This window comes from Ostrinia furnacalis, unplaced genomic scaffold (genome assembly GCF_004193835.3).
Source record: "Ostrinia furnacalis isolate ACB-3 unplaced genomic scaffold, ASM419383v2 OfSCF1231, whole genome shotgun sequence".
Lineage (NCBI taxonomy): Eukaryota > Metazoa > Arthropoda > Insecta > Lepidoptera > Crambidae > Ostrinia > Ostrinia furnacalis.
Window position 1 is genome coordinate 47,423 of NW_021131470.1, and position 13,209 is coordinate 60,631.

The 13,209-nt window shown below is 38.7% G+C and overlaps 2 non-coding genes across 2 annotated transcripts; both read right to left on the minus strand.

The window, feature by feature from the left end:
- Window positions 1-9,514: 9,514 nt before the first annotated feature.
- Window positions 9,515-9,587, minus strand: TRNAR-ACG (transfer RNA arginine (anticodon ACG)). Its single transcript has one exon. It is a non-coding gene; the product is annotated as a tRNA-Arg (tRNA).
- Window positions 9,588-11,671: 2,084 nt separating this feature from the next.
- TRNAR-ACG (transfer RNA arginine (anticodon ACG)) lies at window positions 11,672-11,744 on the minus strand. Its single transcript has one exon. It is a non-coding gene; the product is annotated as a tRNA-Arg (tRNA).
- Window positions 11,745-13,209: the final 1,465 nt, after the last annotated feature.

A 13,209-nucleotide genomic window follows, 5' to 3' on the forward strand; every position in this document is an offset into this window, starting at 1 on the left:
CAATACGTGAAAGGTTAGTGATAGTTGTTAACCGACTTCATGAAGATATCGAGTGCTTATGAAGAGTGCATGAGATTAGCGTGAAAGTAATTTTTACAACTAATATTTTTCTATAATAAAATTATTCAAACAATTTCTAGTTTCATTATTTAGATTTTAGTGCAAGATTGCAATCAACGAAAACTTATTTATTTGACGAGTAATATGCGTCTGATTGTTTTTTCATAGCAACGTGTCTTTCCGAATCGCATTTGCTCACTAACGATGAGTAAGTAGTGTGCGCTTTACCGCAGCAAAATGTCTCCTTTCAAAAATCTAATGATACAAATACTATAGTCTACTAGAGAGTACTAGAGTAATGTAAATGTGCCCAAAATATGAGCTTTTTGTCGTTTTAGTAGTATTCAAGAAAAAGGGATGCTAGAACAAAACCATTTTTCCTACCTCTTACAGCACGACAAGTAGGTGGAAAGTATTAAAATTAAACGGTTGTAAGTCACTATAACCAGATAATAATCATATAAAATAAGACCAATATACTTACAACTATTTAAAGCTAAACAATAACAAGCGTCCAGCCAGCATAATTGAAATTCAGAATGCTTTCTTGGAGTGGTCGAGTCGTCTCGCATATTTTCTTAATTAATTGGCATATTTGATCATATCGTCCTGCCCGCGATGTAATCCATGGAGTAGTGATGTCAGTTGCAAAATTGTGGGACAAATATTTTTTTTAATTCCACCAATATTTCAGTATTCCAGTATTGGGACGACCAAATAATTTTTTGGTTTACTTTGGAAGGAAGGCGCTGGGTCCAGCTATCGGGCAATCTGATGTTCTATGTTCAGCAGTGGACGTGCAGTGTTCGAAATGATGATGATGATCAATTATAATAACTCACTGATTAGTGATCACCGTAGATGGGGATCATAATATCATTCTCTGGACAGCAAGGCCAACGTCGACGTTTTAGAAATATAGTTTAACACTCCAAAAAAGTATCTTCAAGTATGATGGACATATGGCTCTTCCAATCGGGACACACAAGGGCTAAAAATTGTTTCTTCAAGTGGGACAGCTAGTACTTTATTATCAAAGGTATCGGGACACACGGGACACTGTTAACCTCACTACGCCGCAAATATTTATATCGCTCGAGGTATGTCGATTGAGTATGTTGCGGCAACAATGTTGCAAGACGCTGGAGGGGTTCTCGAGGATGTTATCGAGTCACGAGCTCGCCGAAGGTATGGATGGAGCTACAATTAAATCAGATTTTGTGATTTACAAGGTTGAACAAATAAAGGACCGATGTGTGGTTCTTAAGAGTCCTTCATTTGGGACAGGTTGATATTTAGCAGCGCCGAGTAGCTTTTATTTAACCAAAATACGACCTGAAAGTATGGAGATGGGTATTTTATGTAATCATCATCATTTCAGCCACAGGACGCCCACTGCTGAACATAGGCCTTCCTCAATGACTTCCATATCGCCCGTTTGGTAGCGGCCTGCATCCAGCGCCTTCCTGTTACCTTTATGCGCTCGTCGGTCCACCTTGTAGGTGGACGTCTCACGCTGCGTACGTTTTATGTACTTATGTGACAGATTTTTAAAGACTAGGTATCTTTTGTTCGTTTCGTTTCAGTCAAATGGCGTCCACTGCTGGATAAAGGCCTCTCCCTAGGATTTCCATAACGCCCGGTCCTTAACCGTCCATAAAATGCCGTCCGCATCCAGGCTCTTCCCGCGACCTTCACTAGATCGTCGGTCCACCTAGTGGGAGGCCTACCCACGCTACGTCTTCCGGCCCGTGGTCGCCTCTCGAGAACTTCTGTCCCAACGGTAGGTAGTAGGTATCTTTACTAATTTTATATTTTCAGCTAAATGCTATTTCCGTGTGCCACATTTTACACTTCTAAAAACAATAGTGTACGCGTCAAAGGGTGTCATGTCTCCAAATATAGGCCAGAGTGGTTCCTACGGTACACACAAAGCCACGCAAACAAAGGGCTAGCTGTAGGCTTTACACCTCACGACCCGATCAGTCGTCAGCTAACATGATTTCTTAATAATTATATTAATATGTTCTGTGCTTGCGATCTTCACCAGATCGTCGGTCCAGCGAATGACCTACTTTATTTGTAAGTGCCCTTTTATACAAACATAAGATGTTCACTTCAGGCCATACATCACCAGTGGATTCAGTGCTATTTAGGGACGGGTGTTGTAGCTTGTAAGGCAAGTGGTCAACTTACTGTCAGATGTTATCAAATCGCCTTAAAGTTTCTATTGTCAAGACTCAAGATCGAATGAGATACTGTCTTCCCTCTTGCATCTTCTTCTGCCTCGCCTTATCCCGTTACTCGAGGTCAGCTTTCCCGATCATCATTCCACTTAGTCATTCCCTTTTACCTATTTATTTCTATCTTGAACGTCTTATTGTGTAGTGGAGTCCCAATACTTTCGATATCCAAGCTTCTTCTTTCTTCTGGTATCGTTCGATGTAAAACCCCCCTTCAAATCACGCCGCGCGTGCCGGCGGAAATGTCGCGCGGTGTCGTGCGACGCGACGTGGCGCATTGTCGCGCGCGTCCATACCAATGCAGCGTCGTGCATGCTGCGTCGTGCTATTTGTTGGTTTCTCGAACAATAGTTGTTTTAACGCGTTATTTGTTTCTATTTCTGTTTTGCTTGGTGGCTGGACTTTAAATGGTTGCCATTAATAGTTCTTTTTATTGTTATTTTTAGCTACAAGCTTTATGAAAATAGATTCAAGGAGCCTAATTTTTGCGAGTTCCATTTGAAATGTTTGTCTCGTCTCGATCGATCTCGAAGCGCTGGTAGAGCCCAAAAGATAACGAGATACTTATGTAAAGTGCCATAAGGGCTACTACCTTTNTGAGCCAATATAGAACCCTGGAAATCATTGACCTATGTTCAGCAGTGGACGTCCAATGTCTGAAATGATGATGATTGAATACGTATGGGTATCATACCTATAATATCATACTCTGGACAGCAAGGCCAACGTCGAATACATAGTTTAAGACTCCAACACTCCATAAAGGTATGATGTCTTCAAGCATGGTGGTGGGACAGATATCTCTTCTAGTCGGGACACAAGGGCCAAAACTGTTTCTTCAAGTGGCACAGCCGATTATTTTTTATCGAGTGTGTCGGGACACAACAAGTGACACTGTTAACCAACCGCACTACACCACAGCCTAGATGTTCTTTTTTATCGGGACACAAGGGACACTGCTAGACTTCACTACACCACAAATATTTATATCGCCCGAGGTATGTCGATCGAGTATGTTGCGGCAACAATGTTGCAAGACGCTGGAGGGGTCTCGAGGATGTTATCGAGTCACGAGTTCGCACGAAGGTATGTATGGAGCTACAATTAAATCAGATTTTGTGATTTACAAGGTTGAACAAATAAAGGACCGATGTGTGGTTCTTAAGTCCTTCATTTGGGACAGGTTGATATTTGGCAGCGCCGAGTAACTTTTATTTAACCAAAATACGAACTGAAAGTATGTAGATTGTAGATGGGTATTTTATGTACTCATCATCATTTCAGCCACAGGACGTCCACTGCTGAACATAGGCCTCCCCCAATGACTTCTACATCGCCCGGTTGATAGCGGCATCCAGCGCCTTCCTGTTACCTTTATGCGCTCGTCGGTCCACTTTGTGGGTGGACGTCCGACGCTGCGTACGTTTTATGTACCTACTTATGTGACAGATTTTTAAAGACTAGGTATCTTCGTTCGTTTCAGTCAAATGACGTCCACTGCTGTACAAAGGCCTCTCCCAAGGATTTCCATAACGACCGATCCTTAACCTTTCATAAAACGGCGTCCGCATCCAGGCTCTTCCCGCGACCTTCACTGGATCGTCGGTCCACCTAGTGGGAGGCCTACCCACGCTACGTCTTCCGGCCCGTGGTCCCCACTCGAGGACTTTTCTGTCCCAACGGTAGGTAAAGCCTGGTCCGTGAGCATGTAGAATAATTTGTCCAATGACCCCAAGCTACCCATCCTTATCGCTCGCGCGTAATTATATTGCTGTCGCGACTGTGCGACGGGCGCGTGCAGTGAGTGTGCGAGCGCGACAGCAACATAATTACGCAAGAGCGATAACGATGGGTAGCTTCGGGTCATTGGACAAAATTCTACATGCTCACGGACCAGGCTTTAGTATGTACGAGTATCTTTACTCATTTTATATTTTCAGCTAAATGCTTTTTCCGTGTGCCACATTTTACTTACACTTCTAAAAACAATAGTGCACGCGTCAAAGGGTGTCATGTCTCCAAATATAGGCCAGAGTGGTTCCTACGGTACGAACACAAAGCCACGCAAACAAAGGGCTGTAGGCTTTACACCTCACGACCCGATCAGTCGTCAGCTACTTACATGATTCCTGATACTATCATTCATCGGTGACACTTTGATCACCCATGGATAAGATCACCTAGCTAGATGATCACTTATCCATGAGTGATCAAAGGACACCAAAGTATCGCCTGGGTCCACTTGTCACTTCACACAATCCACGCTATCAAAGTGGAAAACACCCATTCGCCATCATCGCTTTAGCCAAAGGATGTCCAAGAACTTCCATAACGACCAGTCCTGTACTGCTCGCATCGCCATGTTTTCTTGCGATTGTGACCTTCACCAGGTCGTCGGTCCACCTAGAGCCACCACCCTGCTCTCATTGCGTATTTCGGTCCGTGGTTGCTAATGACTCGAGAACTTCATAACAAGCTTCATGATGTTCTCAGGCCGTAGTACATCGCCAGTGTTCAGTGCATTTAGTGAAGCGAGGGAGGGGTGTTGTAACTTTTGAGGCAAGTGGTCAACGGTACTGTCAGGTGTTATATCGCCTTAAAATCTCTATTGTCAAGACTCAAGATCGAATGAGATACTGTCTCCCCTCTTGCATCTTCTTCTGCCTCGCCTTATCCCGTTACTCGAGATCAGCTTTCCCGATCATAATTGCCCGTAGTAATTCCTATTTACCTAATTTATATCTTGAACGTCTTATTGTGGAGTGGAGTCCCAATACTTTCATGTAGGTACTTTTGGGCATTCGTCATCCAGCTAGTTTTATGTATTCTTCCCCTCTTTTTTGTGGCGAAGTCTTCCTTCTAGCATCGTATCGTATGGTGTAAAACCTCCCTTCAAATCACGCCGCGCGTGCCGACGGAAATGTCGCGCGGTGTCGTGCGACGCGACGTGGCGCATTGTCGCGCACGTCCATACCAATGCAGCGTCGTGCATGCTGCGTCGTGCTATTTGTTGGTTTCTCGGACAATAGTTGTTTTAACGCGTTATTTGTTTCTATTTCTGTTTTGCATGGTGGCTGGACTTTAAATGGTTGCCATTGATAGTTTCTTTTATAGTTATTTTTAGAATAGAATAGAATAGAATAATTGTTTATTTGCATAAAACATAGCTATATGCTTTATGAAAATAGATTCAAGGAGCCTAATTTTTGCCAGTTCCATTTGATATGTTTGTCTCGAAGCGCTGGTAGGGCCCAAAAGATAAGGAGATATTATGTAAAGTGCCCCAAAAGGGCTACCTTTTTTTATTTACTGTATTTTTACGTGTTTTGTCAGTGGTCTAAATTAAATAAAATATTTTTGATTTTGATTTGATTTTTGATTCCTTTGCGGAATTTCATTGAGCTGAAAGCTTCAATGAGGTCGATTCTCATATCTAGCCTTCATTGTCCTTATCATCACCTCTGAGTTGGTGGTTCGGTCGTTTCAGCCAAATGACATCCACTGATGGACAAAGGCCTTTCCCAAGGATTTCCACAACGACCGGTCCCGTATCATCCAGGTGGAAAAGAAACCATAATTTGTGGTAAACTGCACTTAAAAATAATGTTTTTTTTTCCACTATTTTTAACCGACTTCAAACAAGGAGGAGGTTATTATATTCGACTGTATGTTGGTTTTTTTACTGTACTCCAAAAAACAGACTTAATATTTAAGTATGTAGGTATACCATGATTGATACTTTTGGAGTCGGTGCAGGCAAACTTCACACGTTTCATAATCTTGGCACCGACTGCAGAAATATCAATCACGGTATACAATATATTAATTCGTCCTAATAAGTAAATAAGTAATTCGTAATTATTTTTCTACTTTTTAGTGTATGTTTTTTGGAGTCGGTTTTATTTTTAACTTAACAAATTTCGATACACAGAGAAGAATCAAACCGAAATCGAGACGAGGGTCAAAATCTCATATTCGACACCTACCTAACTACCTCAAACATTCCTTCCTTAACTGATTGCTTTTTTCGTCCCATTTATAACAAAAACAACATATTTGATCCCTCACACGCCTCTCGTAATGTGTTTAATCAAGGGTCCAAAGGACCTAAATCAAATATTGAACCCGTCTGTCGTCTGAGGTCGTTTGACCGCTAATCTATTCCGCTTCGTTTGTTTTTGATCAAAGGCTTTTTGGAAACTTAAAAGGGTTAAGAAAGATTGTAATGTAGATTGACTGAAGAACAAAGTTTCAAGAGATCTTACCCAGCGTAGCAGTTTGTAATTAAAATTAATGATATCTTTTAATACTTATTGATTGGTCCTAAGAGGAGAAGACGAAATAAATGTTATTAAAATCTTTAGCATTTAAAGTTGCGAATGGTTCATCCAGGTAGCTCAGATGGAAGAGAAGTCGCCCGGCAACCGAAAGGTCGTGGGTTCGATTCCCGCCTTAGGCAGTTCGATTTTTTCAAGTTATTTATAACGGAATAAATACTTCTCTCTATACTTATGTTCAAAATAATCTCTAGGTTTGGGTAGGTGTCTCTAACAGCTGATAATATTGTTCCTATCACTGCTGTAGGTATCTGTATGGCCAAGATCTTTATTTTCCTGCTATTAAACTTACTATTACTAGTAATAATAAAGCACCTAGCTAAGTTTTAAGTAAAATCAGACAATTCAACCCTCCGCTGATGCCAGCGAATTTATCCAACTCAAGAGCCCTAACAACCTACCCGCAGTGCAGTGATTTAGAAGCCATAACCGTTCTTCACGCGTGAAGAGGACAGATAATTCAAGTGAAAATCTATTAGCACGTCGAGCGCGAAAAAGATAACCTAAAAGCGCCTAATCTTATCAACTCAAGGATTTCACCCTTGTTTATGCGCGTGTGTAGACTCCGCGCATGCGCGGTTTAGCCAGTCAGCTGTCAAACGCGCCCGGTGGTCTGCGGGGCCCGATCGTTCATTTTGTCACTGTGACAATCGCGTTGCATTGGGAGGGTTTTTTTTAGGTTATATTTGGAATTTTGTTTATTGATAATTGTTTTTGTAGATATTATCAGTGTTTTGTGGTCGTATTGATAGGTTGGTGGTTTTTTTAGTTGGATAGTGAAAAGTGGACTGATGTAATAGTGTTTGTGATCTTTTTACCCGACTTGGAGGAGGGAGAATTGGAGATTTTTGTAGGTAAGTGTCAGTGTAATTTTGGCGGAGGCAGAAATCAGCTGTTTGCTTTTCTTTGTTTTCAAGCATTCCATAAATAATTTTCCTTTGTGTTAGTTTATTTATAAATAGTATAAGCATAGCGATAAATGTTTTAGTCGTTTATCAATATTGTACCTACCTATTGTAACTAAGTAGGTTGATATAAATTAGGTAGGTAGAGGTAGTCTAGAAATAGGTTGTAGATACATAGGTATGTATAGGGCTAGTTATACTTCTAAAGGCTCTCTTCCGCTAGAAAATATTGGCTCATTTTAATATCCTACTACCTACCTACATTATTTTAGTTTTCCGTCTTGATTTGACGCAAAAAGAAAATACTCGTAGTTTCTCTAAATTGGTTTAACTACTTATACTCTCTCTGTAAATCTGCAATCTTGCATTTTATCCTACTTCAGTAGGTAGGCTAATTAATTTGATGTCAGCTTAGGGTAGACAGGCACTTAAATAATTTCGGAGTTTTTCTATTAACTAATTGTTTAAAAAACAGGCTAAATATTGTATTACCTTGGAGTTGTTAAAGTTAAATGTACCTATAGGTTTGATTGGTCGTCGAATACCTACTAAGTAATACCTAAATTCTTAGCAGTTCAAAGAATTTCTAAAACCAAATAAACAACCTGAGCATCGAACCCGCAGCCTCGTTAAGCGTGCCCCCACAATAGGCGAGCAACAAAACAATCCATCGATTCTGATTTATAGTTTCGCTCCTAAAACCTTTGTTTACGCTTTTTTCGCTCTTTTCGCTTTTTGTAAGGTAGACAGGCATTATACGACGGCACGTTCTGGATTAACAAAGGTTAGGTGTGGGGTTCCGTGACATAATAAGAAACCCCACTTCAAAAATGGGAGAGCACATTTTCGTCAAAGCTTTTCTTATTACTCTCTAAATTTCGTTAAGACTCTTAAGTAGTACCTACCTGTTTAGTATTAGGTGTTCTTTCTTATGTAAACAAACATACTAGCTTTTACCCGCGGCTTGGCCAACGTGTAATTTTGTCTGTCACACATTGACACTTCCCTGTAACAAAAACCGGTATAAAAAGGTAAAAACTATCTCTATCTATAGTGTGTCTATAGTCTTATAACAAATTTCATCTAAATCGGTTAAGTGGTCCAGGCGTGAAAGCGTAACGAGTTACTTTCCCATTATTTTAGTAGGGATATTAAAAATATGAAAATTAGAATTCAAGGAGGTGCTCTAACGACCTTTATTTGATTTTACGAACCCTTACTACTAAAGGGTCTACTTCAACGACCAAGTCCTTCAAAAAGTTGTTGTATGTTTTTAACGAATTGTTTATAATAAATTAAATGTAAGGGACCCTTACCAGTGGGTACCAAACAATAACTGTTACCTACACAAAAAGCAGGTAGATGTTGAATCGTTTACAACACGTATTGTGCCTTTGTAACTTGCAATAGAAATGAAATAACTTCAAAAATGCGGGGAAATTAAAAAGCATTCAGCAATTTTGTTGATTCATTCGTCATATTGCGGGTAGTCGAATGCGGCGAATGTATGATTAATTAATGTATGAATTACCTGCAAATTGGTGTAATCGATTTGACGCCGAATGGTCTATAAAGTGGTAGGAAGTTCAAATATGTAGATAGACAAACATTTAACGGTAAAAAACCTACGATCGCGGTGTTTAATAATGGTGGTGCAGATCACTAAGGTCATTTCCTGAAATTTTTAACAGCGGATCAGTTAATACTAGGAGTCGCGAGTCGAACGGAGAAGTTAATTAATTTTTTTTAGATTTTCTGGAACGCCGACGCCTAGCCTTGGACATAATTAAACCGATTTTGATAACACTTAACGTATAAATTAAAATACTACATTTGAGATGTATGTACTTAGTTATTTGAAAATAAAACGCTCTTGCTTGCCTATTTTAATACATTAATCGTTTTTTTCATCCACGAAAAGAAAAGCAAAACTGACAAAATAAAAAGAAAAATCCAAAAAGGAATTTAGCGACCCTGCCAGGATTCGAACCTGGAATCTTCTGATCCGTAGTCAGACGCGTTATCCGTTGCGCCACAGGGCCGGTGAGGAGACCAACGAATTTAGCGATTCCTTTGCTGGTGAGCTTTAAGTACGGTCTGCAAAAGCGCTTTACTATTTTTAATTTTTGTATTGATTAACATACACCCACATATTGATAGCATAATAATAATATATTCTTTTATATTTAATTTTCCTTCATAAAGATTACACATTTTTAAGCATTGACGAAAAAATTAGAAAATTTTTGATTTTTATTTTCGTAATGGATTTATGAAACGATTGATGAATGATTTATTTTATTATTTTGCTAGTATATCCATTGAAACACCAGTTTTATTTGCAGAAGTATTTGTTTTTTTTTAACGGCGACCTTTTAGGACCGCTTAGAATCCATTTCATTTGGCAAAATAATTGAACAGAACTTGACATTCAATGAAAATGGCTTTCCCTTGCGACTTGGCAACTGCAGTGCACTTCATCACTTTTTTAATATCCCACACAGCTTGAAATAAACTGGAGAATTCACTTCATTTTCCATGAAAGTTGGCAAAGTCTAAGCTTTTGCTGCCAGCCTTTTGAGTATTTTTCCTTGAGACAGCTGAGGTTAAATAGGTATTTTTCAGCATAATAATATCCCTTTTTTAATCGACGTGATTGTAAATATACCTACTTCTACTTCTGTTTACGTGACTTATATTTACAACTGGCAACTAATGTTTCTGCTCAGCACTTGCCATATTTGTCTGTAATATAAGAAGAAACATTACTTTATAAAGTACACACACCACACCCATTAGGTACATTTTAAATACCCCCTTACTAATAAAACTTACACGCCCGTTGAACAGTATTTTAAAGTGACGTTTAGTATGGAAATGTCATTTAAAACAGTGTTCAACAACTGTGTAACTTTTTCTTAGTAAGGGGGTTAGTAAGTTTAGTAACATAAATAATACATAGTTACCAAGAAACTGTAGGGAAAAAGGTAGTGATTGTATGTATTTTCATGTTTTTAGCCTTATTTTACACCGAGTTGAATCATCTCAAACACCGCAAACATAAAAATGAAAACAGGCGTACGTAACTACGTGTAGGAGTGAAAGCTTACTCACTCAAACACGCAAATATGAGTAGCAATATACATGACACGTATACGTTTGAAATCAAATCCTAACCGTAGAACCATAGTGGAACGTAAAATCCATACGCAGGGCGGGCGGCTAGACTGGGCGGGGCGGCGTCTCACGCGACCGTCTGCGGTTGGTAGGGCTGGCTGTAATAATAATTGAATTTCTAGCTAAAGTACGGCCAACGAGAAGCGGTACCAAATGTATACAAACCCAATGTCATGGGTGAACCCGTCTGACTTTGACATATTTTGGCGGGAGAACGAGACATTACGACAAATACACAAGATGGGAAGAGACAGAATATATTGTCAACTCGACAGTCGTATCAACGTTTTGTATCTCTGCTAGTTGGGCGTACTTTAGTTGTAATTATGATAGATTTAAGCTTTGTTAAAATANTCACGTATTGTGCCTTTGTAACTTGCAATAGAAATGGAATAACTTCAAAAATGCGAGGAAATTAAAAAGCATTCAGCAATTTTGTTGATTAACTTGGTTCGTCATATTGCGGGTAGTCGAATGCGGCTAATGTATGATTATAAATAACTACCTGCAAATTGGTGTAATAAAAGAAATCGATTTAACGCCGAATGGTCTAAAAAGTGGTAGGTAAGTTCAAATAGATAGACAAACATTTAACGGTAAGATGTAAAAAAACCCTACGATCACGGTGTTTAATGGTGGTGCGGATCGCTAAGATTATTTCATGAATTTTTTAACAGCGAATCAGTCAATTTAGGAGTCAAATGGAGAAGTGAATTAAACTTTTTTTGTAGATATTCTGAAACATCGACACCTTGGACATAATTAAACCGATTTTGATAAACTTAACGTATAAATTAAAATACTACATTTGAGATGTACGTGAACGTACTCAGTTATTTGAAAATAAAACGCTCTTGCTTGCCTATTTTAATCCATTAATCGTTGTTTTCATCCACGAAAAGAAAAGCAAAATTGATAGAATTAAAAAAAAGCAAAAAGTATTTTTTAGCGACCCTGCCAGGATTCGAACCTGGAATCTTCTGATCCGTAGTCAGACGCGTTATCCGTTGCGCCACAGGGCCGGTGAGTAGACCGACGAATTTAGCGATTCCTTTGCTGGCGAGCTTTTAGTACGGTCTGCAAAAAGCTGTTTTACTATTTTTATTTTTTTGTAGTGATATACACCCACACATTGATAGCACAATAATCTATTCTTTTACATTGAATTTTCCTTCATAAAGATTTTAAATTTTTAAGCATTGGCGAAAAAATTAGGAAATTTTTGATTTTTATTTTCGTAATGTATATTTATTTATGAAAATGATTGATGAATGATTTATTTTATTATTTTAATAAGAAACATTTTAATAATAGTATAATTATTTTAAATTACTTATAAAATATTTTTCTTTGCTATATCTGTCGTAAAATCGGTTTTTATTGCAGAAGTATTTGATTTTTATAACGGCGACCTTTCAGGACCGCTTAGAATCCATTTCATTTGGCAAAATAATTGAACAGAACTTGACATTAAATGAAATGGCTTTCCCTTGCGACTTGGCAATTGCAGTGCACTTCATCACTTTTTTAATATCCCAAACAGCTTGAAATAAACTGGAAAATTCACTTCATTTTCCATGAAAGTTGGCAAAGTCTAAGCTTTTGCTGCCAGCCTTTTGAGTATTTTTCCTTGAGACAGCTGAGGTTAAATAGGTATTTTTCAGCATAATAAAGTACCTACCATTTTTAACCGACTTCAATGTAAATACCTAGACCCATTTCCACAACTATTTCTGTTCATGTGACTTAGGGCAGATTTTTCAATAGTCGGATAACTTTTATCTGAAGAATAAGTTTGGCATATTGACGGTTTCAGTGTGGGAAATATGTCAAAATGACAAATTTATTCTTCAGTTAAAAGATATCCGACGGTTGAAAAATCAGCCCTTATGTTCATAACTGGCAACTGATTCTTCTCAGCACTTGTCATATTTGTCTGTAATATAAGTAGAAACATTACTTTATGAAGTACACACCCATTACATTTTACACACTTACCACCTTACTAATAAAACTTACACGCTCGTTGAACAGTGTTTTAAAGTGACGCTTTAGTATGGAAATGTCATTTAAAACAGTGTTCAACAACTGTGTAACTTTTTCTTAGTAAGGGGGTTAGTAAGTTTAGTAACATAAATAATACATAGTTACCAAGAAACTGTAGGGAAAAAGGTAGTGATTGTATGTATTTTCATGTTTTTAGCCTTATTTTACACCGTGTTGAATCACCTCGAACACCGCAAACATAAAAATGAAAACAGGCGTACGTAACTACGTGTAGGAGCAAAAGCTTACTCACTCAAACACACAAATATGAGTAGCAATATACATGACACGTATACGTTTGAAATCAAATCCTAACCGTAGAACCGTAGTGGAACGTAAAATCCATACGCAGGGCGGGCGGCTAGACTGGGCGGGGCGGCGTCTCACGCGACCGTCTGCGGTTGGTAGGGCTGGCTGTAATAATAATTGAATTTCTAGCTA